Below are 25,585 nucleotides of genomic sequence, written 5' to 3'. Positions count from 1 at the left end.
AAACAAAAGATTGCTAGTTTTACTTGGCCTAGTGATGATGTGTATCAGGAGTGGAAAGATAAGTATATGGGACAGAAAGAAGATGGTCGGGAGGAGTTACAGGAGGTTGCAATAGAACAACAAGCAGAGGAAGCCGTAGATGCTGAAAAGGACTTATAACCACTTCTTGAAAATGACCGGTTGTTTGTAACAAACTTTCTTTTGAAGGGTCCAAAGCTTGTATGCATCCATACTATTATAAATGGATACCAGGAATCCTAAAAAAATGATTGCAAGTAATTGTAAGAAAACACTGCAGAAATTTATTTGATCTTTTTTCTAGTCTTAGGGAGAATACTCTGAGTTTTGTAATATTTTCTCAAAATTAATATCAATATACAGACTAGAAATAGTGTATATACATAAATGTGCATAGCAGTCATAGGGCAACTCATGTCAAATGTGCAACTCAATACAATAAATAATCCTAGTTTGTAGCCCTATAGCATCATAATGCAGTCCTTGACCATGTATGCATACAAGAAACATCTAGTTCTATTAAGGCACAAGCATCAAAGTTAGAGGTTACAACAACTAGTGAAAAACATCAAGAACAAAAAGTTTAGTCTCAAGAATTAGGAGTTGTAATAAAAAAACTTACAAGGATGAGGCATATTCATAACTTTTGCAGTCTCACCTTGGATATCAACACTAGAATCAACTCATATTGTTCGTGTAAAGACAAGACAATATGGGAGTTCATTATACCCAATAACTCGTGGTGTTGTTGTTCGTGTTGGCTCTATTGGACCCTACAATTAAGATTCAATATACATTATTCAATAAGATTAACTGTGCAACATAATGAAATATTGAAAAGTGTGTTACCTTGTTGAGCTTCACTTGGTTTCGAGAATAGTTTAATATTCTCTATTTAATAGGGCCAACCACGTAAAGGTGGAAGCTCATTTGGCCCCTCCCCCCCCTAACATCACTCTAAATTCCCCGTTAACATCTTATAACATTCATTCATTAATTCTTTCTACCATTAATAAAATATAGCATTCATTCATTAATATCACATAACGTTCATTAACACATAACATTGATTAGCATTAATTAACATGCAACATTCATCAATATTAATTAACACATATAATCCATAACCATTAATTAGCACATAATTACATTCAATAACACATAAAAATTAGTCATTATCAAATAAGTTAGATTACAATCATTTCTTTCTTTGTTTTTTCTTTGAAGCTATGAAAAGACTAAGTGGAACATTGGTGTCTTCATCATTTCCCCCCTCTGCAGATGTTCCACCAACTGCTCATGATCTTAATGTATGCCTAGTCCTATACTGAGGACGAGGACACTGAAGTGAAGGGGGGTCCTCTGCAATAACAAAGAAATGGGTTAAATTAAAAAAAAATAATATTATTGTTACAAGTATTTCATTAATTTAGAGAACATAATTGTTGTGCTCTTTACCTGATGGGGCCACATCATTTTGTGTAGACTCAACCTCAACATGCTGAACACCACGGTCCTCTTCACTTGAGTGGGGAACATCACGTTCTTGAGGTTGTGTACCCAGATCATGCTCCACTCACTCACCACCGACTACATGCTCTAAAATATTAACAAGAAAGGTTACATTAATTACTACTCTAATTACAAATTAAGATGTTTAATTGTATTAATAGCTAAATAAATAAATTTGAATAGCAAATAAATACCTCCACTACTGGGATGCACATCCGGACCTTCATGTGTAGGTGGTGTTTCACAATTAGTAGGCTACATTCCAATGACATGCACATTGTTATCATTGCTTGCTTATTTAAAACAAATGTAGTCACTTTATGTTGGAACTCAACATCAATTAGATTATTGGTAAAGTATTCAATTTGAAACAACTTCCATTTACCATATTTACTTGTGTGATGGATGCACTCGAATGTTTTATATGCCCACTCAATTCTCGTAGCCAATCAACCATGATTGAATAGCCTTGCTAGTAGGTAATTCTCTTATCATCTTTTGTGGGCGCTCTATTGAATTCAGAACCTTGCATTTTTGCTTGGTACTGTGAATTTTGCTTGCATTGTTCGATAAAAAAAAATGTTTGCAATTTATTAATATTTTGAGACAATATGGGATTTTACATGAGATACTTACAATTCATGCAACAAGTTTCATGTAACCACTAGAGCCGAGTTTGTGTTGCCCGTGCTTTTCTTGCCTTGCCTTGGTTGCCTTTGACGTGTCACTCAGTCTATAAAAAGTTTGAAATATGTTAGATTATATAAATATAAATAGTAATTAATTAGTACATAATTACATTCTTAATAGTATCCCATACTTTCTTTTGGCGTCTACTGGTGTATTTCCTATTTTCCTTTCAATTCTCTCCTTGGCATCCAAAATTAGGTCCTTCCACTCCCTCTCTGGAATCATGGGGGATGCTCGTACTTTAGGATCCTCTCCAAATGGGTCCTATATTGGTCCCTCACATACTTTAGATATGTGCCAGCTTTTTCAAGGAGCTTGGTTTTGTCAAAGGTGTCATTTCCAAACCACTCAACCATTTGGTTTGTCAATTCATCTTTTAACCTTTTTTCTTGGTCATTCCACCTTTTTTAGCAAAAACAAACCTGTTAGATTCAGAAATGAACTGAAGCTACATTTATTACACTTCAAGAAATGGATCAAAGGAAAAGTATTCTAGCAATGATATGAAATCAAAAGTGGATAAGGGTTAGTTCACATATGATGTACCACCTTTTATGTATGGTGGGCCCAAATATCTGCAATGCAATGTCACTAAGATGTTTATAGAAAATATCATTGCCTGCAAAAAATTCATGGGATCAATATTAGTCCAAAATGAGTGATCATAAAGTAAATTACAATTAGAGTATATATAATAATATTTTTAAAGTACCTGGAACCTTTTGTATCTTTAAGGGAAGCATTTCTTCATCGCTCACCATGAATGTGGCCTGCAATGTTCCTGTACTAGCAATATGAGAAGATCCAGGAAATGATGCTATGTTATCAATAGTAGTCGCTTGTGGCACATCCTCATGTGCATCTCCTCCTGCAAAAAATGAATCCACTATGAAATGGCATTAGAATTCAAGAAAGAATGCTTGAAGGGAAATAAACACATGACAGAAGACAGAGAAAAAGAGGGATCTACCAACAGTGGGTGGGCCAATATGACGTGCACTAGAGGATGTTTGCATGCTATGTGTTGCCGACATTGCAGTTGGCAATCCAGGTGAGGGTGACCTCTGATGAGGTGGCGTCAGCATTTGCATAGTAACATTGACAACACCTAAAGAATAATATATTAAATATATCAAACATTAAATATATAAAAAGTGCAAGAATTGTAAACAAGGATGAACCTTTATTTTGAAAATTGACAATATCAAGTATGATGTGTTTTGGGTACTCAGAGTGATAAGACAAGCAAGTGATAATACAAGAAAATCGTCATCACCTGATCCTGCAACACCCTGATCGCAGGAACGACTTTCATGAGGGTGGATAAATTGCTGTAAAAACAATACGTACATATTTTAGTTAATGATGTAAAAAGAGAATAAAATATAAACCATTATTGAAATCTTGTTATAATTAAAGCTTTCATTACTGCTTACTTGCAAGTTTTCTGCTGTCTTATACAATAATTCCACCCTCTATCATATCTCATCAGTGGTAGGATGCACGGCTGCCAAAGCAACAATCTCTTTTCTAATTTTTATAAGAGGCATTTTAAAGAATTTCACAAGGTCTGTGGGGTCTTCAAGGTCATCATTGCTTAACCCTAATGATTCCACATCCATAGAAAGGTGCTCAGGTACTGCAACTCCCTTTCCCTTTCTTCAAACATCCGTCTATGTCAAGAATATCATTAACAATTACAAAATTAGTATAAATCACTAAAAAAAAGAACATAATATAATAATATAACAGTTTGCTTCTACCTAATTTGTACAATTACAATGAGGTTTACCTGCTCGGTAGAAGTGTCGCAAGGTACATCATTGTCTGCGATATGTGATGGATCCATGTTGGCCTGTGACAAAGAAAAAATATAATGTTAGCGAAATTACATCATAAACAACATGAACAACATGAACTTTGTAGACAAAAAGAGTATTAAATAATAAAAAGATGTTGTCATCAAAATCATTGTAAATTTTGTAATTCCTTACCTTTACTTTATGTAGACTATGCAGGATCCTCAACTAAATGGTCACATAAATAGTCACATAGCTAATAAACAATCCAATTTCCATAAATAAACATGGTTTAAAAATTGTCACATAAATAGTCACACCCCCTATCTCCATCTCCATATTAAAAGGTGCATCATGAATTAATTATGTAATGGCATTAGAATTCAAAACATAATGAATTAATTATGTAAAAAAAATTCTATCAAGAAGTCAATATTCAATAGATAATATACTAATCGCATTCCTCGTACATTTCATTCCTCATCATCATGAACATCAAGGTCATCATCATCATCATCATCATCATCATCATCATCATCATCATCATCATCATCATCATCATCATCATCATCATCATCATCATCATCATCATCATCATCATCATCATCATCATCATCATCATCATCATCATCATCAACGTCTTCGCCATCATCATCACCATCATCACCATCACTGTCATCATCATCATCATCATCATCATCATCATCATCATCATCATCATCATCATCATCATCATCATCATCATCTTTTTCTTCTTCTTCTTCTTCTTCTTCATCATCATCATTGTGAAACTGTCGATCGTGATCATCATCCACTTCATCTTCTACTTCTTCGTTATCTTCTTCTTCAGTATCTTCTTCTTCCATCACATTATACTTTATCAACCTTCCTCTTGGATCATGTCTAACAAAAAATGACCAAGCCAATTTATGTGGAACCTCTGAGTAAAATACTTGCTCACATTGGCTTGGAAGAACATAGGGCTCATCCCCAATTGGTTCAAATGACCTTGTATTTAGCATTATAAAACCATTATCATGTTCAATAATAGTTCTATCAGGATCATTTTTATTCAATCGTAGCCTGTACCATTTGATGATGAACAAAACTAATTTGAAGGAATTAAAGTCACACTCAAGTATATCATCCAAAATGCCATAGTATCGATTTTGAGACTGTTGAGGATGAATGTCATTTCTTGATGAAATATTTGTCACCTCAAAGACTGTAGTGATGCCAGAATCACAAGTTTTCTTCATGTCATCCAACTTTTTTATGCAAAATTTATGACCATTGTAGCACATAGCGTTGTGGTGTTTGACCTGCGATATGTCAAACATATAAAATTTATTGCATTGTGAGTTGATAAACATATGGGTGATTAATAAATTTATACGTACCTGTTTATCTCTTAAACCATATGCTAAATCAATTTCCCTTTGTGTAACATTGGAATCTCCATTACGGTGTGCTTCTTTAACCAATGAAGCCACACCTTCCCATGTTAACGTGCGTCCAAAATGTTGACAATGTTCAATCCATACTGTCATCCAATCAATATTGTTTGCAATATACAAATGTAGTGCATCCCACTCTCGACCAACTGTACAAAAAATTAATAGATGTCTTACAATCAATTTATTTTGAAGATTAAGAATTAATTAACTACAATAACATCTTATAATTACCTCTCACTTTCCTCAATCTACCTTTCCCCGTCAAGTATCCCCCTTCAAATTTGTTAATGGTGTTGGGATCCCAAATGCGATCCACGTGGATCTTTGCTGCAAACTTAGGAAGATATTTAGAAATGTACACCATAGTCTGGTATACCATATATCCCTCCACCATAGAACCCTCAGGATGTGCTCTTTGTCGAACCAAAGCCTTAAAATTTTTTAAGTGCCTCTCAACCATCCACATTGACCTAGTGTGTACAGGTCCACACAATTCAATCTCCTCAACTTGGTGTATGAGGTAGTGTTCTTGTGCATTGAAAAAAGCTAGAGGTAGACACTTTTGCATTTCACACATTAAATGAGGAATTTTTCTCTTCCAATATTTTATATCATCTTTATGGATTTCTTTACATGACAACCACCTACAAGGTATTCAAGATGCAAAAAAATATATTACATAAGAAGTAAAACAAATCGCAAATATAATATCTATACAACGAACTAAACAAATATCACTACTTACCTTATGTATTTTCCAAGATCATATATGACTTTCTTGACATTATTGTCGAAGTCGTCTGGGAGAGATAGAGGTAGAACGTACTGCAACAATTATAAAATTATCTTTTCATTTTTTTGTAACATAATGAAAAGTACACGTACGCTCAATACTTAAATACATACTAAAAACACAAGAACATGAATTACCTTAATGAAGGTATGCCAATCATGCGTTTTCATCCCTGGCCCAAATTCACTTTTCTTTGATATGAGATTGTTTATGTTTGCAGCAAATCCTATGGGAAATCAAATTTTTCGTATGACTTCTTTTATAGCATTGCTTTGCTGGTCCATTAATAACCAAGGAAGCTCACTTATATTAACCTGGTCTCCATGGCTATTTGATTGAATGACATTTATCATTGCATGATTGGAATCCTGAATGTCACTACATATTTTGACAATTTTTTCTTTGTCACGCCTTCCATCCAATATTTTCCATAATGTCTCTATTATATTCTTTCCAATATGCATAGTATCAAACAAATGAACAATTTGTAACTGCTCGTAGTAGGGCAACCTACTAAATTGTCGGGGATAACTTTTTATTCCTTTAGGAAGGTGGTCATTTATGCCTCCACGATCTTCATGATCATCAATCACATCATCAATAAACAAAACAAAATAGAAAAGATGTTTTATGACAAACCAATAGATGGAATGACATTACCTTGACGATTAATTCTATTATATTCCAACTTCCACAGGTGAGGTGTCATTCTTCATGGCTTTGATGTATTCTCTTCTTTCCCATTGAAAAGATGTTTTTTAGTATTTTGATACTTATGATTTTTGTGGAGAAAGTGCCTATACTCATCAAACACCTGCTTTCCTAAACTTTTTGAATGATGAGATTTCATCTTTGGACCACAAACAAGACATGCAAATTTTCCCTTTGTTTGAAGACCTACAAGATAATGTATAATTGGATTAAATATGATAATTTTTTGAATTATAATGTTCATGCACAACTTAAACACTATAATATACCACAAAAATGTGTTAGCCCCGGGGCATCATGTATTGTCCATAGAAGCATCGCATGGAATTGAAATTGTCTTTGTCCTATTGGTCTAGAGATGTCATACATAGTGACACCATTCCATAACTCCAGCAACTCGTCGATAAGAGGCTCGATATATACATTCATATCTTTAACTTGGTACTTACCTAATCGAAAGAACAAAAACATTACATAATTATTATGACCATTTCACTGCAATATTTATAATTAAATTTAGACGACTATATTTAAATGATAAAATACCTGGAACAATCATTGCCAACATTATGTGCTCCCTCTTTATTGACATCCATGGAGGAATGTTATTGTTGATAACAAAAATAGGCAACACTGAGTAAATAGATCTCATCTCTCCAAATGGATTGACACCGTTTGCTGCCAATGAAAGCCTGAGATTACGAGGTTATTCTTTAAAGTGTGGCCACTTTTCCTCTATGTCCATAAATGCTGAACCATCTATAGGCATTCGAATAATGTCATCTTGACTTCTATTGTGTGCATGTTAATCCATAAATTGTGCCAAGCTAGTGCACTTGAATAATCGTTGCATACGTGGAATAATGGGAATATAGCGAAGAACCTTGCGAGGAACCCTTTTTGTTATTTGATCTGTTCGATATCTATTGATATGACATTCAGGGCATTCAATTCAAAATTCATGTTGTTTGTGATATATAATATGATCATTGGGACAAGCATCTATTGCTTGATACTCCTTCCAATATCTTTCATAACGACAAATAATTCTCAATATAAGTGAGGTAGAATATTTGATGGTGGTAACAAAAACTCACCTATCAATCTACAACAACAAAATATAATTTGTTATAATAAAGAATATTAATGGTATAGCATGATTCATAGTTTATTATGACATATATGACATGCCTTAACATACGTGACATTGTTATGTTGGATAAACCATTCATAACCTTCAAGTTCACCAACAATAATACAACAGAGAGAAGGGTTGCCTGCGAGTCTTCATAAAGGGCCTCAGATGCCTTCTCAAGTAGAGGGACATCATGAACAACATCAAGGTCATCTTCATCATCATGATCAGTTGCGTGAGTACTAAATGAGTCATGGATCAATGTATTTGTACCATCATCTTCAATTGTGTTTTCTGGCTCATGATCATCATCTTCCATGGGATCATTATCTTCAACTTTGATATTCACACCTCCATGTTTGTCCACTTCAAAAACCATATTCTTTGGGTTGTGTTGATCCATACCATGTGCTCTAGGGTGATCGACCTATATAAAATTGATATACATAAATAAACTGTGATCATGATCTCATCATCACGTGATTTATTATGTATATAAATTGTCAAAATGATATAATGAAAAACTTACCAATGGATGATAATCATGTCCACCTTCAATGTGACCATGCAGCCTACAATGTTTCTTCATTGTTTTGATTAGAAGTCTTTTATTCTTTAACCCCTTACAAATTTTGCACGGACAATAACATTTTCCATCACCTTTTCTTTTCAAGTTAGACCACAATCTAGCAATTGTCTCCTTATTTTGTTGTTCGTTGATATTGTCTGACATGGTCTTTCTTCACAAGCAAGAAAATAGAAATTATTGTTTGACATGGTCTTTCCCTTAGGAGCTGGTAGATCCTTCTTCCATACTTTAATTCTATTTTCTCAAAGGACAATCCTAAAAATCCATGCATTGCAAACAACTTCTTACACCTTTGTTGGTTGTGGTGGCATCACAAAGAGTTTACATCAATAAATGAAGAACATGCCAATGCTTTTAATGCAACAATAGAAGTCTATCTCTTATTCAATATCTCTAGTGAAACCCCCATGATCTTTTGTTGGAGTAGAATTTGTTATATTCTAGAAAGGGTCTTGTCCTTTGTTGATGGGATATTCATCTACCTCAAGAAATAACTATTCTTATCTCCAACAAGAAGTGGAACTAAATGAAGATCTAGCACCATGAAATTAATCCTCAAAAGGATTACTATAGTTAGTTTTGGTAGATAATGATCTAGGTAAAATACTAATGTGTCTTTACGAAACATTATGTACTAGCTTAGCATACTCTAACAACTTTGGTGCGACATGCTACATCCAATTAAGTCTCCATCGGTATCTTTATTGTGTTTATGGATTGGGATTCAATGTACTCTTTTTATACACAAATTTTACTTTCAACTGAGGAGGTTTGTATGTACTTACTTGTCTTTCGATAGTATCCCTATTTCAAGAATTTCTTCTATCAACAAATCATTTGTTGTAAGTTGTACAAGTGGAAGCTTGAACATGCCTTCCATGCTAGCCTTGTTGATACGTTCAACACCATCTTGTGCAACAAATCTTTAGAACTCCATTTTTCTGAATTGAAGAGTGAGTAGTAGGGACAATCTAGGACACTTACAGACTATATGTCAACTTTAGACTCAATCTCTTTCTATACTAATGGATATAACTATAATATGCGATATCTAGATTTATAACTAATATGCGATATCTAGATTTATGATCTCTATAATATAGCAATCCCATAATTATGTTTCCACGCATCTATACCACAACACACACATCATGCTAGTGTTCATCCATAGCAATTGATATCCTAATTATAGAATGTGAAATATGCACATAACTATGAATAAAGATTAAGAAAAACAAACAAAGATGCTTATTGCAAACATAAATGACTAATGGACAAGAATTGAATTCATTGTAGATAGTTTTGAATATCAAATTCACTTATTTGTGTGCATTTAGTAACTCATGTACTTGTGGCCAACCGTTTATCTCTTTCATAAATTAAACACTTATTAATAACATTAAATGGCTGAGTAATTATGTTTTAGTTGAAATTGAAAATAAAATATTTTATTTCAGGACAACTCACACTATTCCCTATCATATTTTAGACTCTCGGTTTTGTTAGTAGTGGTTTGATGTATTTGGAGCTGATCATTGCATTTCTTTAGTTACGTTTGCCAGCCTACTCCCAGCTTGTGCCAAAATGGGAGCTTTGGAATAGGGTATGGACATCCATCAAAGCATAAAAGATAGAGGAATTTTGTCAGATGTAGTTGCAACTGCACAAAATGGATTTGTTGAGAAGGCTTTAGAAAATTTCAAGCAAATGTAATCGACAGGTGTAAAGCCCAATTCCACAACCATTGCTACTATCCTCCCTTCTTGTGCCAAAATGGGAGATTTGGAATAGGGTATGGACATCATCGAAGTATAAAGGATAGAGAAATTTTGTCAGATGTTGTAGTTGTAACTGCCTTGGTAGACATGTATGCAAAATGTGGAAGCATAGACAAGGCACGCGAACTATTTGATAGAATGCTTGAAAGAAATGTTGTCTCGTGGACTGCAATGATTGTTGGATATGCATAAAATGGATTTGTCGAAAAGGCTTTAGAAACTTTCAAGCAAATGAAATTGGAAGGCATAAAGCCAAATTCCACAACCTTTGCTAGCATATCCTCCCTACCTGTGCAAAAATGGGAACTTTGGAACAAGGTATGGACATCCATCAAAGCATAACGGATACAGGAATTTTGTTAGGTGTTGTACTTGCAAATTCCCTGCTTAACATGAATGCAAAATATGGAAACATGGACAAGGCTCGTGAATTGTTTGATATGATGCCGCAAAGAGATGTGATCTCATGTGAATAATCAACATGCGCGTATACGGGAGGAAGGGATTGCTGATACAAAATTGAATGCTCACTCCTCAATCACAGTTCTATGGTTTTACGAGATTAAACTAGGACAATTAACCACCACATGTATATTTTTTGCAACATGAAATTAAAAACTAGGGCAATTTGAATCTACCTCCTGCGTGGGATTGCCTTTGACGCAGGTTTGATGTTCTTGGGGGTTGAAGTCACCACGGATGCCTACACGAGATTACAATTCACAAATGAATTCCCCACCTCTTTTTTTATTTTTTAATGGCCACTGTCGTCGGTATTACGATGAACTTGAGCACTTTTTTGAAAAAAAGAAAATTCTCATTGCTAATGCCTTCTTCATCGAAACCAAATGGGTAATTTTCGTCAGAATTACAACGAATGCGGGCATTTTTTCAAAAAAAATCAAATTTGGCCACAATATACCTTCTCTGTCAGAAACCTCAGTTGAAAATCTAGTCCAAATGTATTAGTGGGTGCCACTACCTCCACCGATGCGAGTGAGAAAGCAGGGGTCACACCTGCCAAATATGAAGAACTAACTAGTGAAAAGAAGAAAGTGACAAAAACAAAACCAAAGGGCACTGCAACAACTAAACCGATAACATACACAAAGGAAAAGAATCTAGGTTCTCTAGTATCTTCACCAAGGAAAGATAGACTGGTAGGAGTAACTTACACCAAAAAGAGGAAGAGTGATCCAAAACTCAGAGAGGATAAGAAAGATGGTGACATTGGGTCAGATGTGGAAGTAACAAAGGTTAGAAGAAGTCAAAGGAATAAATCTCCAACAATTGATGAGATGGTGCATGGCATCAAAGAATTTGGAGGTTTGTCTAGTGTTGAAAGGAGAAATTCTCTTAGTAATTATAAAGACAAGAGGAAACTTAAGGAAGCTTTGCTCTAGAACTTGCACACCCTTTGTAGAACTACCAGTGAATTGTATGGCATTATTCAATCATATTTGCTGGATAAAATTGAACGAAGATGGAAGTCTGCTCTAGCTATTGAAAAAGAGCTCAGAATAAAAGCTCTCATGGAAGTGCAACATTAATTAGATTTTGATCAAGCTTCACTGGTGGCTGAAGCATGTATTCAACATTTCAAGATAAGGAACAAAATTGGAAGAGTGGTGGTAGGTTAAATTAGAGAAGTGCACACTGAAGGTGTTGCCCTATGGAAGGAAATTATGGACTAGCAAAAGAAGGTTGAAGAAGAAATTGAACAAGAAACTAAACATGACAAAGGGGTAGTTGTCCTTGATAAAGGGAAAGATAAAGACTCCACTGAAGGATTTGATATGTTCTCTATTGAGGACATCATAGGAGATGTTGTGTCAGACATCCCCAATGTTACAACAAGTATTGAACAACTGGTTCATACTTCACCAGTAGAGGAAGCTGATAAAACTAAATTGTTAGGTCAAGATGAAGTGTTAGTTGAAGACATTCCTTATGAGGATACACCTCACAAAAACTTGTCTACACCAAATCCTAATCTCTCTCAAGAAGGAAAAGAGGAAGAGGAGAGAACAAAGAAAGAAAAAGAGGAAGAAAAGAAAACATAAGAAGAAAAAGAGGAAGAAAAGAAGATAGAGGAAGAGAAGAGAACAAAGGTAGGAAATGAGGAAGAAAATAAAATAGAGGAAGGCAAAGAGGAAGGGAAGGAATCAGAGGAAGGAAAAGAGAAAGAGAAGAAAGAATAGGAAGGAAAAGAGGAAGAGAAGATAAAAGATAACATAGTAGTGTTGGATACCCCTCTTGTAAAAAGAAAATTAGACTTAGACATGGAAAATGTAAAGAAAAAGGTAAGATTTGTCACAGGAACTAGCTCAGAAGCTGAGCCCTCAAAATTTGAAGAAGGAATAGAGGAAGAAGAAGAAGGTGATTCAGTTATAGATATAAAGAAAATGACCCCTAAACAATTGATGAAAGTCTCAGAAAAACTGAGAATCCAAGCTGAAAAGGTAAAACTGAGAGAAAAGAAAAATAAGGCAAAAATCCTCATCTCAGCCAAAGCAATTCTCTCTGATCTCATCCTGGACATTGCAGTTGATGATACTGCACCCATTATTGATCAGTTTAATACTCTGGTCAAAGCAATTAGTTCAGAGGCAATTGATCTGAAAAAGGTTGCAATAAGACAATATGAAACAAAGTGAGGAGATAACCTAATGGAACAGATATCAGTTGGAAAAGTTGCTCTATCAACCAAAACATAAGAGGTCAAGACCACACTACAACAAGTTGGTCAACTCCTGATGACATCTTCAAACTTTCCTATCTTAATCAAAGATTTGGATGATAACAAAAATTAGATTCAAAAGGAGATTCAGGATCTCATGAGCTCATTTGATCCTCTTAGTAGTTCAACATCAACTTTCACTGGAAAAATCAAAATGCTCAATCATCAACTTAGAAAGTTGAAACATGAAGAAGACAAAAGAAGTCTTATCATGTTAGAGCTCCAATTATATTTAGCACCAATCATAGACTTCATGCAACTGAACATTAAAGAGGCAGACCACTTAATTCATGCACCTGACTGCAAGATAGTTGACGATATGGAGGTCTTCATTGCACTATTACATGGCCACTTTACTACCATAAACAAATTCAATCTTCATGGGAATCTTCTTTAAAAGTTTCTCAAGAAAACTAAAGAATTTTTGCTTTATTTTGACAAATCATTTTTGATAGTCTTTGCCATTGATGGCAAAAGGGGGAATTTTGGCTTTTATGGTCTTGTTAGGAACAAGGGCCATGGGACTGGTACAATAGTTTGTAGAATTTGCTACCAATGCCAAAGGGGGAGTTTGTTGGCATTTTGATGTAATTTTGTATGACTGGTAAATGATATGGTTGTCATTATTGGAAACATCATCTCCTTAGTCTTCCCCATCCTTAAGGAGTAAGTAAACCAAACAGTGAGTAAATAGGAAGACAATAGGTATACCGACAAGTAGTAGACCGACAAGTAGTAAGGTGATTGGGTAGCGGTGATTAGATCGGTAAGAAAGACATCCACCGACTAAGCAAAGACTAAACTGACACACAGGAAGAAATTGGATAGACAAGGTTGTGAGCGGTTCACCAAAAAATTTGGTAATCGATAGATTGGTAACATTCAGTTACAACCAGTTAAATCGGAAGTCTCCTCTTAGTCAACCAATAGACATACCAACATGTTCAACAATATTGACTGAGATTCCTGCATGATTTTAGAAGCGCATTTTAAGGCTTGACAACAGAATTTTTTAAATGAATGTTTTGGAGGGAAAAGTTGGCGAAAGACTTAAGGATCTATAAATTCACATATCTCATTCTTGAGAGGGTTGTTGTCAAGGTGATTAAAGTTAATGTGAAAAAAAACACAGGGGGAGTTTCAGAGTGTGTAGAGCCGAGTGACAGAAGACTGATAGAGTGGGGTTTCACAGAGCAGTGACTCAAGTGATAGAGGATTGGCAGTGCAAGATTCAAGTATCAGCAAACTGACAGAAGACAAAATTGTGAAGGACAAGCACAACCAATGTAGACCAAGACTGATGCCTAATTGTGATCTAATTAGGATAATGTGTAGCTTCATGTATTTGATCATTTATCTTTTGTTTTGAAATGACTGCAATATAAATCCCTTAACTAGGTGGACTTTAACAGGTCCCATTGTATAAATCCCTTAACTAGGTAACATCTTAACTGATGTTCTAAGTCCTATAACTAGGCTACCTTTAACAGGATAAAGGAACTAACCGACCTTCATCAAAATCCCTTAACTAGGTGACACCAAACTAGTGTCTTTGTAATCTCCTAACAGGGATGGCTCTTCATCGGGCGTACTCCAGAAGAGTACAAATTTTGTGAGTTCCTACTCACACCATGGTTTTCTCCCTATTGGGTATCCACGAGATAAATCTGTGTATCTTTTTATGTATGCTTAATCTTCTGTAGTAATTGTGTACATTGGTGAATGGTTAATTAGTTCATATTTAAAGGTAAACTTTCAATTAGTAAAACCAGTAATGTACTGATTCACCCCTCCCCTCTTAGTACCCATTGGATCTAACAATGTGGACCTTGAATAATTTCTCAAAAGGATCCAAGAGACTCCTTAGTAGTACAAGATAGAATGAACTATCAATATTAGTATCCTCTCAGTCTCTGCATTTCCTATGTCTCCTCAAAATCCAAAATTTGTGCTTCTAGTAGCCAATCACTTCGATCCTCAGAGTAGAAGTGTTAAGTATGTAGAGGGTAAAAAGGTCATTTAATTGGATGAAGAGTTCTTTGACAATATTTTCAAATGTCCAAGAATTGATGGGTATTCCAACATTGATATGCAAACAACTCAAGCCTATTATGAGAAGTACTTAGACAAGTGCTTGAGAAATATGAATGACAATTGGTAGATACTCTCGAGCCCACCATTGCTAGATGGCCTAAGACTTTTCACAGTATTAACATCATTGAGGAAGTTAATGATTTGATTACTCTTCTTTGTGCAGTTAAGGGTCTTCTAGTTTTAGATACATATGATGAATGGATGTATCAATACATCCATGTTATCAAGCAAAATAAGGAAAAGATATATTGGGGAAAATAGATGAGTGATGCTCTATGTGACCAACTCACCAATGTGCCTACCACTCTGAAGTTTCATATGAATTCATACTTGGTGTATGCTGCAACAATATTTTCCAAGTTTCTCGACAAAAGGAGATAGAAGAAAAGTTTTGGTCTATGATTAATATTGCCAACTGGTTTTAAAAAATAGCCTACACCATTTTAGGAGGGTCAATGATACTTTCTTCTATCATTATATCTTCATGCTCAACAAAGATATTCAAAAGAAGAGAGTATCAAATGATGTGGTTAATCGGTATGGATACATGGTTTTACAATTTCCTACTTTCACCTACCTTAGGGTACGATATTTTGATGATCAACCCTTTATGCTTCCTAGATATCCATCATATAAGATTTCTCTTATGGAGTTATCTTGACATATGGTTGTGGTTCATGAATGACAATTGGGTTCCCACAAGCTTTGTTTCAAGTTTACTTTGACTATTGGAAGGTACTCAATTAATTCCATCTACAAAGATAAGGTGATGGTTGAGGAAATAAGAAGAGTTACCATGAAATTTTTCAAAGCCAAGGAAGACTTTGATTATAGGGAAATGAAGAACAAGTTAAAGAAGAACTACATCTATGTGCATTGTATAGAGGATATCTAGATTGATTACTAGAAAATCCTAAAGATCCTCAACATGAGGATACACAAGGATCTACACATTAGGTTATAAATATTGTTCTAGCTACTACACCCCCAATAGTTTGTACTTTTGAGTCTGCACCTTTTGGTTATACCATTTCATATACTCCATAAGCAACTAGTGTGGTTGTCCATACTGTTCCATCTTCAAAAACTAGTGATTTAGCTTTGGATACTGCTCAAGGTAATGTTGAAAATCTATTTTCTACCTTCCCAAATTTTTTTGAGGTATCTTCTATTATGTTTGATGATTTTAAATTTTTTCTGTTAGATACTACTCACATTCCCAATATATCAACTATAGAGGTCCCACCCTCTATTGTGAATCTTGTTTCACCTATCATGACCATTGTCATTCAAGGATAGGAACCCTCTTTAGAAACATTACTTATAGAGATCAATGATGATTCTTATTTGCCACCTTGGTTGCTCTCAAACTCTCCCAAGATAAAGAAACAATCCATCTCTCTAGATGACTTTGACTTCAATTGATTAGGTCATGTTAAACTAAAGATCACAAAGAAGGCAAAGCCTATCTCAAGAGTAAAGGTGGATAAGCCTAAAAGTAAGTATGTTGAAATTGTAGTATGTCCTCCTAATAATAACATTACTGAGATACAACCTACAAACTATGTCATAAATATGATAGATTTGGGCAAGAATACTCATGATGGAACCAAAAAAGACACTGAAGTAGCTTTTGATGCTCTCATGGTGAGATGTGATGAAGATAAGGTAAATAAGGACAAGCTCAAAGCACAAGTGGAGCAACTCAATTTTGTGATAATTAAGATAAGAAAATCTTTAGAAATAGTTGAGCCAGTGAATTCATTAATTGATGAGAAAGATGTAAAACAAGTTAAGCGAGTGACCTCTCACGGTAGAGAGGTTGGAGAATGGATGGATAGAATGCTCAGCCAAGGGACACATCTATTTAGCTTAGAAGTTACTTTGATTCATAACCTAGAAAATGTAAAATCTGAAGTTGGAAAGACACTAGACCTCCTCTCAAGAGAGCTAGAAGCATAGAAGAAAGACTTCAACCCTTGGTTGAAGTTAGAATATTTTGAACTTGATGTTAGAGTTGATAATAAAGTACTTTCCTCCTGAGACACATATATTGAACAAAGAGAAGCATTGGAACAACAGATGAACACTCTTGAGAGACCCATCAAATACATGAGGAAAATATATAAAGAATGTGTTGATAAAGAAAAGGAAATCATTGAAAAAATATCAAAGTTTCCTTGTACATTACTTGATGAAAACCAGAAAACTCTTCATGTAGATGCAATCATCAAAGAGTCCAGTTTACTAGTCAATGTAGAATTTGATGAGGATAATTCTATATCCTCAATTGATAAACTAGTAGATTTGCAAGTCATTATGGATAACTTAAGATATCTCTTGACGAAAAAAAAAAAATGTTGTGCTGGTTTGGGAGATTCTATCACTCAGGTCAAGTTTATCACAAGTCACACTCAAGGTCCTGATCAGTCTTAGATGAAAACCTCTCTGCAAAAGTTTGAAGAGATCTTGAAGCAAGATCAGAATGATCCAAAAGTGTCATAGGATACTTGGTATTTTTTCATGCTTTTTAGTTTAGGTGCATTTTTGTAATGTATAGTTGACACCTTAAGTGTCCTTTTGTATGTACACTTTTACAGTTTAGGTTAGCACAAGTCCTAACTTAGATAGGACTTGACTTTTGAAAAAGACATAGTTAGTTTTAATTTTTCCTAGTTTTCCTCATAGCCCCTCCCCTATATATACGAGGGTGCTTCTTGTAAATATTATCTTTTAACTTTATGCAACTAGACTTTGTCGAAGGAAAGAGAAAAGTGAAACTTTAAGTTCATTTGTAATTTTGCAAATTGAGTAAAAAAGGAAAGCATCTTTGGCATTAAAACTTTGAGTTAAATTCATTGCATTTCTTAGTGGAAATGTTCTTATGTCATTCTAGTTATAGAATCTAATTTGATTGAGTAAAAGTAGTGTGTAGAGGTAATGTTGGAGGGTGGAGTAAATTTAGTTTTGTGAATTTTGTGTTACAGTTTAGAATTTAAAAAGTAGAATTTGTAAGTTGATAATAATTTAAAGACTTTGAGCTTTATTTTGTTATCATAGTATAAGTGTATGAATTTGTATGCAGATAGAAATATAAAGACTTTGTGCTTTATTTTGTTATCTTAGGGAAGGTTCATATGGGGTTATAGAGGTAATTCATCAAAAAAAGATTGATAGGATAATAGTGTGCTGAAGACTTTGGGCTTCATTACTATTTTCTCATCTTGGGAAGCAACAAAAGACTTTGTGCTATTATAGAAACTTTGCTTCTTTATTATTTGTAAATTTTGTTGATATGCTTTTAGGTTGTTTGTTAAGAACTTAGTAGTTTTTTGAATTATTATTCCTCTTTGTTGTAATATCCTTTTTGACAAAAGAGAAAAGGATAAGGATCTATTCTAAAAAAAGAGAATGAGGTGGTGTAACACCCAAGCTTAGAATAGGATTAGAAGTTAGAATTTTCTTTGAAACTGTTTAGAGCAATGAGCAGGGGGGAACCTACCCTTATAAATAGGAGAGACTTAATCTCACACATTGTGGTTGAAACCACCATTTTGTAAACCTCACAAGTTTACAAAATTTTCAACCAATGTGTTGAAACTCCTTGATCCAATATGATGAGCTCCAAGCTAGCCTTGTCAATTCACAATGAAGTGTGTGAAATCATGAAAACATGATAGTCCAAAGCAATTATGTGTGTTACACAAATAGATTTCTTATGATGTTAGAACTCATAATAGAACCCTTTCAAAGATGATAAATTAATCTTATGATGTAATAAAATATATGCAAATAAAGTATAAATCTTTTATAGATTATAATAGAACCCTTTCAAAGATGATAAATTAATCTTATGATGTAATAAAATATATGCAAATAAAGTATAAATCTTTTATAGATTATAACTTTTGTTTTTCTTTCGACTTAGTCAACAAGATCTGATTTTTTTGAAATTTTTTTACTCAAAAAAGAAAAATGAAAAGAAGATACCTCTAGTATAATTATGAGAGATGTCTAAAAATGTAATTTTTTTATAAAAATTCTTTAATTTGAACCCTCGAGAGCAGATTTATGAAAAAAATGCTATTTTTCAAAGATCTAATTTTATGCTAATTATTTAACATCAAAATTGAAAACTTAAAAACAAAACCCCTCTAGAATTTTGAGAGCTTTTCAAATACATAAAAAGTTTCAAAATTTTTGCTAATTTGCAACCAAATTTTTTTTTTGAAAACACAAAATAATTATGACTCACTCAAAATTGATAATAAAATTATTATTTTTGTATTGTAAGATAATTATATCATATCCAATGTGTAGTAAAAATTTTATACAAAAAAAAGCAGCCATATGATAAAATATTTGCAAACCCTAAGATTGTGTCTCCAACCCTAGTTGCACAAGGTTAGTCTTCAAATTCTTGAATAGATATAGATCCAATAGGGATATACATCCCACTAGGCATGCCAAAATGTGTATGTTAGAAATTAAAACTATTTTATAAACCCTAAACAACCCAACCACTAGTCTAGATCTACAAAACCCTATCCAACAACACCAATGGCGTACTCTATCATGCATGGAAATAAGATTAAATAAAAAAATTTATACTGGTGTAGTCATAGTTAGGAGGGACCTCAAAGAGATCTATCTAGATCGTGCAACAAGAGTAATCACAATGAAAGAAAGACAAGATGATGGAGGACTGAATGAATGAATAAGATCACGAAAACTGATTACGGATAACCAATAACATCTGGGTTACAAGATTCGGCTCACTGGCCTGCCACATATGTTGTCAATTACAAAATTGGTCAATTCTAGACCTCTAAATCTTAAGATCTATCTTCTAACTTCTCTGGAATGAATTATGATGCTTAATTACATTGATTTATATGGTCTAGAGGGATCTAGTTAGCCTAAGAAGAATCAAACAATGATGAACATGATGAAACGTTCCCAACCATAAGGTCAGCCTCCACCAAAGAGAATCCTCTGAAAAATTCAAAGGAAGAAGTGTAGATCAAAGAGGTGGTCGGTCAAATGCCAAGGAACATTGGAATCGATGAACTGAAGCTCTGCAAGCCACGAAAGGGATCTGCAAGATTCACCAATAGAAAATAGGTCCAAGCAGTTATAGTGTTCTAAGCCAGAAAACTATCTCGGAATCCAGACTCGACAACTTACCAGAAAATGATCGAAATGCTCCTCAGTTTAGGAATAAGGAAGATGATCATGTCCACAAGAAAAATCCAACTCCGCAAGATTTGGTGAGCAAATGCAAGAAAATCCAGAAAGAAATGTTGAAATTGCTAATTTGAAAACAAACTGGAAAGGAAATGTTTTTGGTTGATGCAAGGTTGCTAAGAACCAGGGACATTTGGTTTTGAACAAATTTATCCTTTGCAAAGGCTGATCCGATGGGGCTTTCTTCTACCAATGATGTTCTCCTAGTGTTTTCTATCTTTTTACATTCAAAGGCATGATGTCCTTCTCCTCCACACTTAAAGAAAGTTCCTCTAAACACTCTCTTATCTTGTCTTATGTCATCTTTTCCAAAAATTTCATTCCGGTAATTATCAGGTTCTCTCCTTCTACAAAAATTTTGGTCATCCTTCTGCTATGAATTACCATCTTTTCTTACTTCCTTGTCCTTGTTCTGATCTATATAGGTTCCTCCTCCTCTAGAATATCCTCTTCCTCCTTTAAATCTTCCTTCAAAAAATATTCCACCTCTACCTCTCTATCTCTGCTCATGTTTTTTGTTCACTTCTCTTATGCTTTCAGAGCATATTGGTAAGCTTCTTCAACACTCAGCAATTTGAACAAACTAAGTTCATCATGTATAGACATCCACAATCCATTCAAATATCTCACAACTTGTTCAACCTCATCATCGACATGTCCAGATATGATATTCAACTTGTAGAATGCTTTGGTATACTCCTTTACACTATATTCTTTCTACTTCAAGTTTTACAACTTTCATAATAGATTTACTTGATAATTAGCTGGCATAAACTTAGATTTTAACTTGGCAACCATCCACTCCCATGATTTGATCTTCCTTTACCCCTTCTCTATCTATCAACCTTCAAATGTTCCCACCAAAGAGATGCATGACCTTTCAACTAGCTACAGGCATATTTGACCTTTATTTCTTCTGCGGTGTTTTCAAAATCAAAATACTTCTCCATCTCCAAGATCCAATCCATTAATTCATCCGATTCCAATTTTCCATCATACTCTGATGGGGTAAAATGTGGTTTAGTGTTCACCCTACTCAAAACCCTCAAGAACCTCTCTTCATCCAGATCAATCGCCGATGGGTTTGCTACTTGTTCTGCCGCTTCTTCTTCTTCTTCATCTTTGTTCACATCTTCAATATGTGGACCTCTTCTTTGTGTTGTCTCAACAACCTCTAACTGGGCTGCAATTCCTCTCAACATTTGTATCACAATAGGGTTTTCATTCCCACACATTCCACCATTCCTATTTCCTCTTCACACGATCTTCATGTTAGTCCTTTGTAGCTGCAGGTCAGATCCATAGTCTGCCACCCCACAACAAGATTCTCAGGACAATACAATCTCTGGAATGAAATCTCGCTCTGATACCACTTAGTGCAGTCACAGTTAGGATTGACCTCAAAGAGATCTATTTGGGCCGTGCAACAAGAGTAAACACAATGAAAGAAAGACAAGATGATGGAGGCAATACAAAAATGAATAAATTAGATCATGAAAACTAATTACAATTAACCAGTAACATCCGGGTTAAAAGATCCGGGTTAAAAGATTCGGCTCACCGGCCTACCACATACATGCTTAATTAAAGAATTGGTCAACTTTAGACCTCTAAATCTTAAGATCTATTTTCTAACTTCTCTGGAATGAATTATGATTCTTAATTACATTGATTTATATGGTCTAGAGGGATCCAGTCGGCCCAACAAGAATCAAACAATGATGAACATGATGAAACATGCAAAACCATCAGGTCGGCCTCCACCAAAGAGAATCCTTTGGAAAATACAAAGGAAGAAGTGCAGATCAAAGAGGAGGTCAACCACATGCCAAGGAATATTGGAATCAATGAATTGAAGCTCCATAAGCCACAAAAAGGATCCGCAAGATTCACCAATAGCAAATAGGTCCAAGCGGTTTCGGTGTTCTAAGTCACAAACTGTCTCAGAGTCTGAAATTGATAGCTTGCCAAAAAATGATCCAAATGCTCCATGGTTTTGGAATAAGGAAGATGATCATTTCCATAAGAAAATTCCAACTTTGTAAGATCTAGTGAGAAAATGCAAGAAAATACAGAAAGAAATACTAAAACTGCAAAACAGAAAACAAACTGGAAAGGAAATGCTTTTGGTTGATGCAAGATTGCCAAGAACCAGGGATGCTCTTGCATCATACACCTTCATACACACAATAGGCTTGACTCCATTTTTCTCCTCTCCTCCAAGATCTTGATAAATGGTTGTTTGCTCTCAACTATTTAGTACTAGCACAAGAGGTCATGAAAGAATGGAGTATGGATGTTTGATGATGTAAGACACATGGTCTTATTTTCACCTCACACATCAACTAGGAACCTTTTCCTAGCCCTAAGATGGGGTAGGACTAGGGAAACATGCCTTGGTACTCCTTATTTGGGCCCCTCTTTAAACCCTTTTTGCCTTTTCAAATTTGAGTGGGAAGCCCAACCCTTTGTTAGCTCATGTTAGAAAATTAGTAATTTTTTTTGACAGGAAAGTATAAAAGGAGGCATTCCCTTATCATTTAGCAATCAAGACATAACATACATAGAAATGATATTCAATTTGACATCAAGAAATCAAGCATTCAAGACAAGTGAGCAAGTAATCAGTCTTCCTTCAAGCCTTGGAGCAACAAGAAAGTCAAGATTTAAGCATTGAAGTGGACATTCACATCCTATTTTGTCAAAGACATCATGAAACCCTAATCACGTGTGGAGACAAACAAAACTTCACAAGGAGAAAATAGGTAAGAAGCAGCGATCTTTAGACTTAACATTATTTATAGAGACGTATCAATCCCCCTTTAGTGTGTGAAAAGTGTAGACACCTAAAAATGTCTCACTGATCTTTGCTAATTATTCATCTTTTTAATTGAATAATTCTTCAATTATTTAATTAAGCATATTATTCTTCTCAACTGACCTAATCATCATTATTCATTTTTCTTACCAATTATTCAGTTTCTATCTATTAATCAATTCATCATCAAACCCCTTTCTCAAATATTAATTAAATATTATTTATTTAATTAATTACGATTAATTTTTTTAATTAAATAATATTTTTTATTTAATTAATTCTATTTCTAATTTTTAAATAATTTCATTTAGATTATTTAAATTAATTAACTTATTCCTCCAATTTCTCCAAATTCAAAATTCAAATAATTCCATCTAATTTCATTTCTCTCAAATTCAAAATTCCCTAAATGCATATTTCAACTAATTACAATTAACTTCAAATAACCAAATTAACATTTGTAGAACACAATATGCCAGTGAGAGGGGGGGTGAATCAGTGGTTTCCAAACTTAACCATTTTAATCCTAAATGTGTGTACCGAATAACATATCTAACACAAAGTGAATATACCAGTGAGATAAGGAGAAGACCAAAATGCAAGCACACACAAAGGACACATCACATAACACCGAATATACAAGGAAAAACCAATATGGGAAAAAAATTGGTGAGAAATGTTGCTGGAGTCTACTACTCCAATCCAGCCTCATAATAAACAACTATATTACAAAGTTTAGGGCACCAACCTAAGGAGTACCAACCCTTGATTTTAGGGCACCAACCCAAGGAGCACCAACCCCTAATTTTAGGGTACCAACTTAAGGAGCACCAACCCCTAATTTAGGGCACCGACCTAAGGAGCACCAACCCCTAATTTAGGGCACCAACCCAAGGAGCACCAACCCCTACACTGAGCTCCAACTCGATGATTACAATGAAATATATCAATACAATAGTAATAAACTTGTTAAAAATGAGCTTTGTAACTCTCACACATATCTCATTCTGATGCTCTATGTTCTTTGCATCAGCTCTGCCAGATCTCCCTTCACTCTCCCTCTGAATTACCGGTAGAATCCTCTCTCTGTAGGTTTTATCTCTTCACTGCTTCTCTGCTTCATTCCTACCAGTTCAAACACTGCTGGTTAGGAGAACTAACATACTCTGCAACTGCTTCACCAATTACCTCAACCCTTACCAGTTGAATCTCTTTCTGTCACTTTGCCTCTGCTCAACTTCTACCTTGTTGGATTTTCTCTGATACTCACTCTTCACTGCTTCACTCACTACTACCTTCTTACCAATTGGACACAACTAGTTGAATGATTTGTTAGTTTCAATGATAGCTCACCAGTCACTTTAACCTCATTGGTTAAATCCTCTTACTATTTCTCTCAAGCACTCAGTCACTTCAATGATCTTCGTTGAATTCTCTAGCTAATTAACTCTCTGCTGCACACTCACACTCTGTTCTTCAATATCTGACACTGCAACATCTGGTAGCATCAATCAATTATGATCTTTGATCTATATATTTATATGTGAACTTTCCCTCCAAAACACCAATTCAACCTTGGTGTGCTAGGGTTTCCTTCATTGACCATGAGGCATACCAAATCCAATCAGATCTTGTTCCAGAGATTGACCACCTACAATAAATCACTCAACTCCACCAATCTCATTTCTTCCAATACACATTTTCTATATTTAGCAAACATGGCCTATTTGTTGGCCTACAATTGTCAATCACAATGAATGATCTCACAACTTCCTACTACAAATCAGATCTATATCTGCATAGCCTGCATCGATCATCACAACACAACAATCAACCTTTCGATCTACCTCGAGCTGCACACCTCTGCAACTGATCCTTGTATTTCACAATCAACATTAATGTTTAACCAATCACCAACTACCTCACCGACAATGCACAATCCATTTGCAACTTCACGTTTGACACCTGGAGTCTACGTGTCTTCTTTGTCGGCATCCACCTTAGCTCAGTCCATTACATTGGGTTAGGCTCCATGACTGACCTTGTGCACTATCAGTATACACCTACCGATTCATCTTACCTTACCAATTATACTAACTAGTTAACCTTCAAACCATGTAGTCTCCTATTCTACTGGTTGTATCACATTTGCCTGATCACCACACTTAGACACATGTCCATCTGATAGGATCTCTTTACTTTGT

Source organism: Cryptomeria japonica, chromosome 9 (genome assembly GCF_030272615.1).
Source record: "Cryptomeria japonica chromosome 9, Sugi_1.0, whole genome shotgun sequence".
NCBI classification, from domain to species: domain Eukaryota; kingdom Viridiplantae; phylum Streptophyta; class Pinopsida; order Cupressales; family Cupressaceae; genus Cryptomeria; species Cryptomeria japonica.
This window is presented reverse-complemented; position numbering follows the sequence as displayed.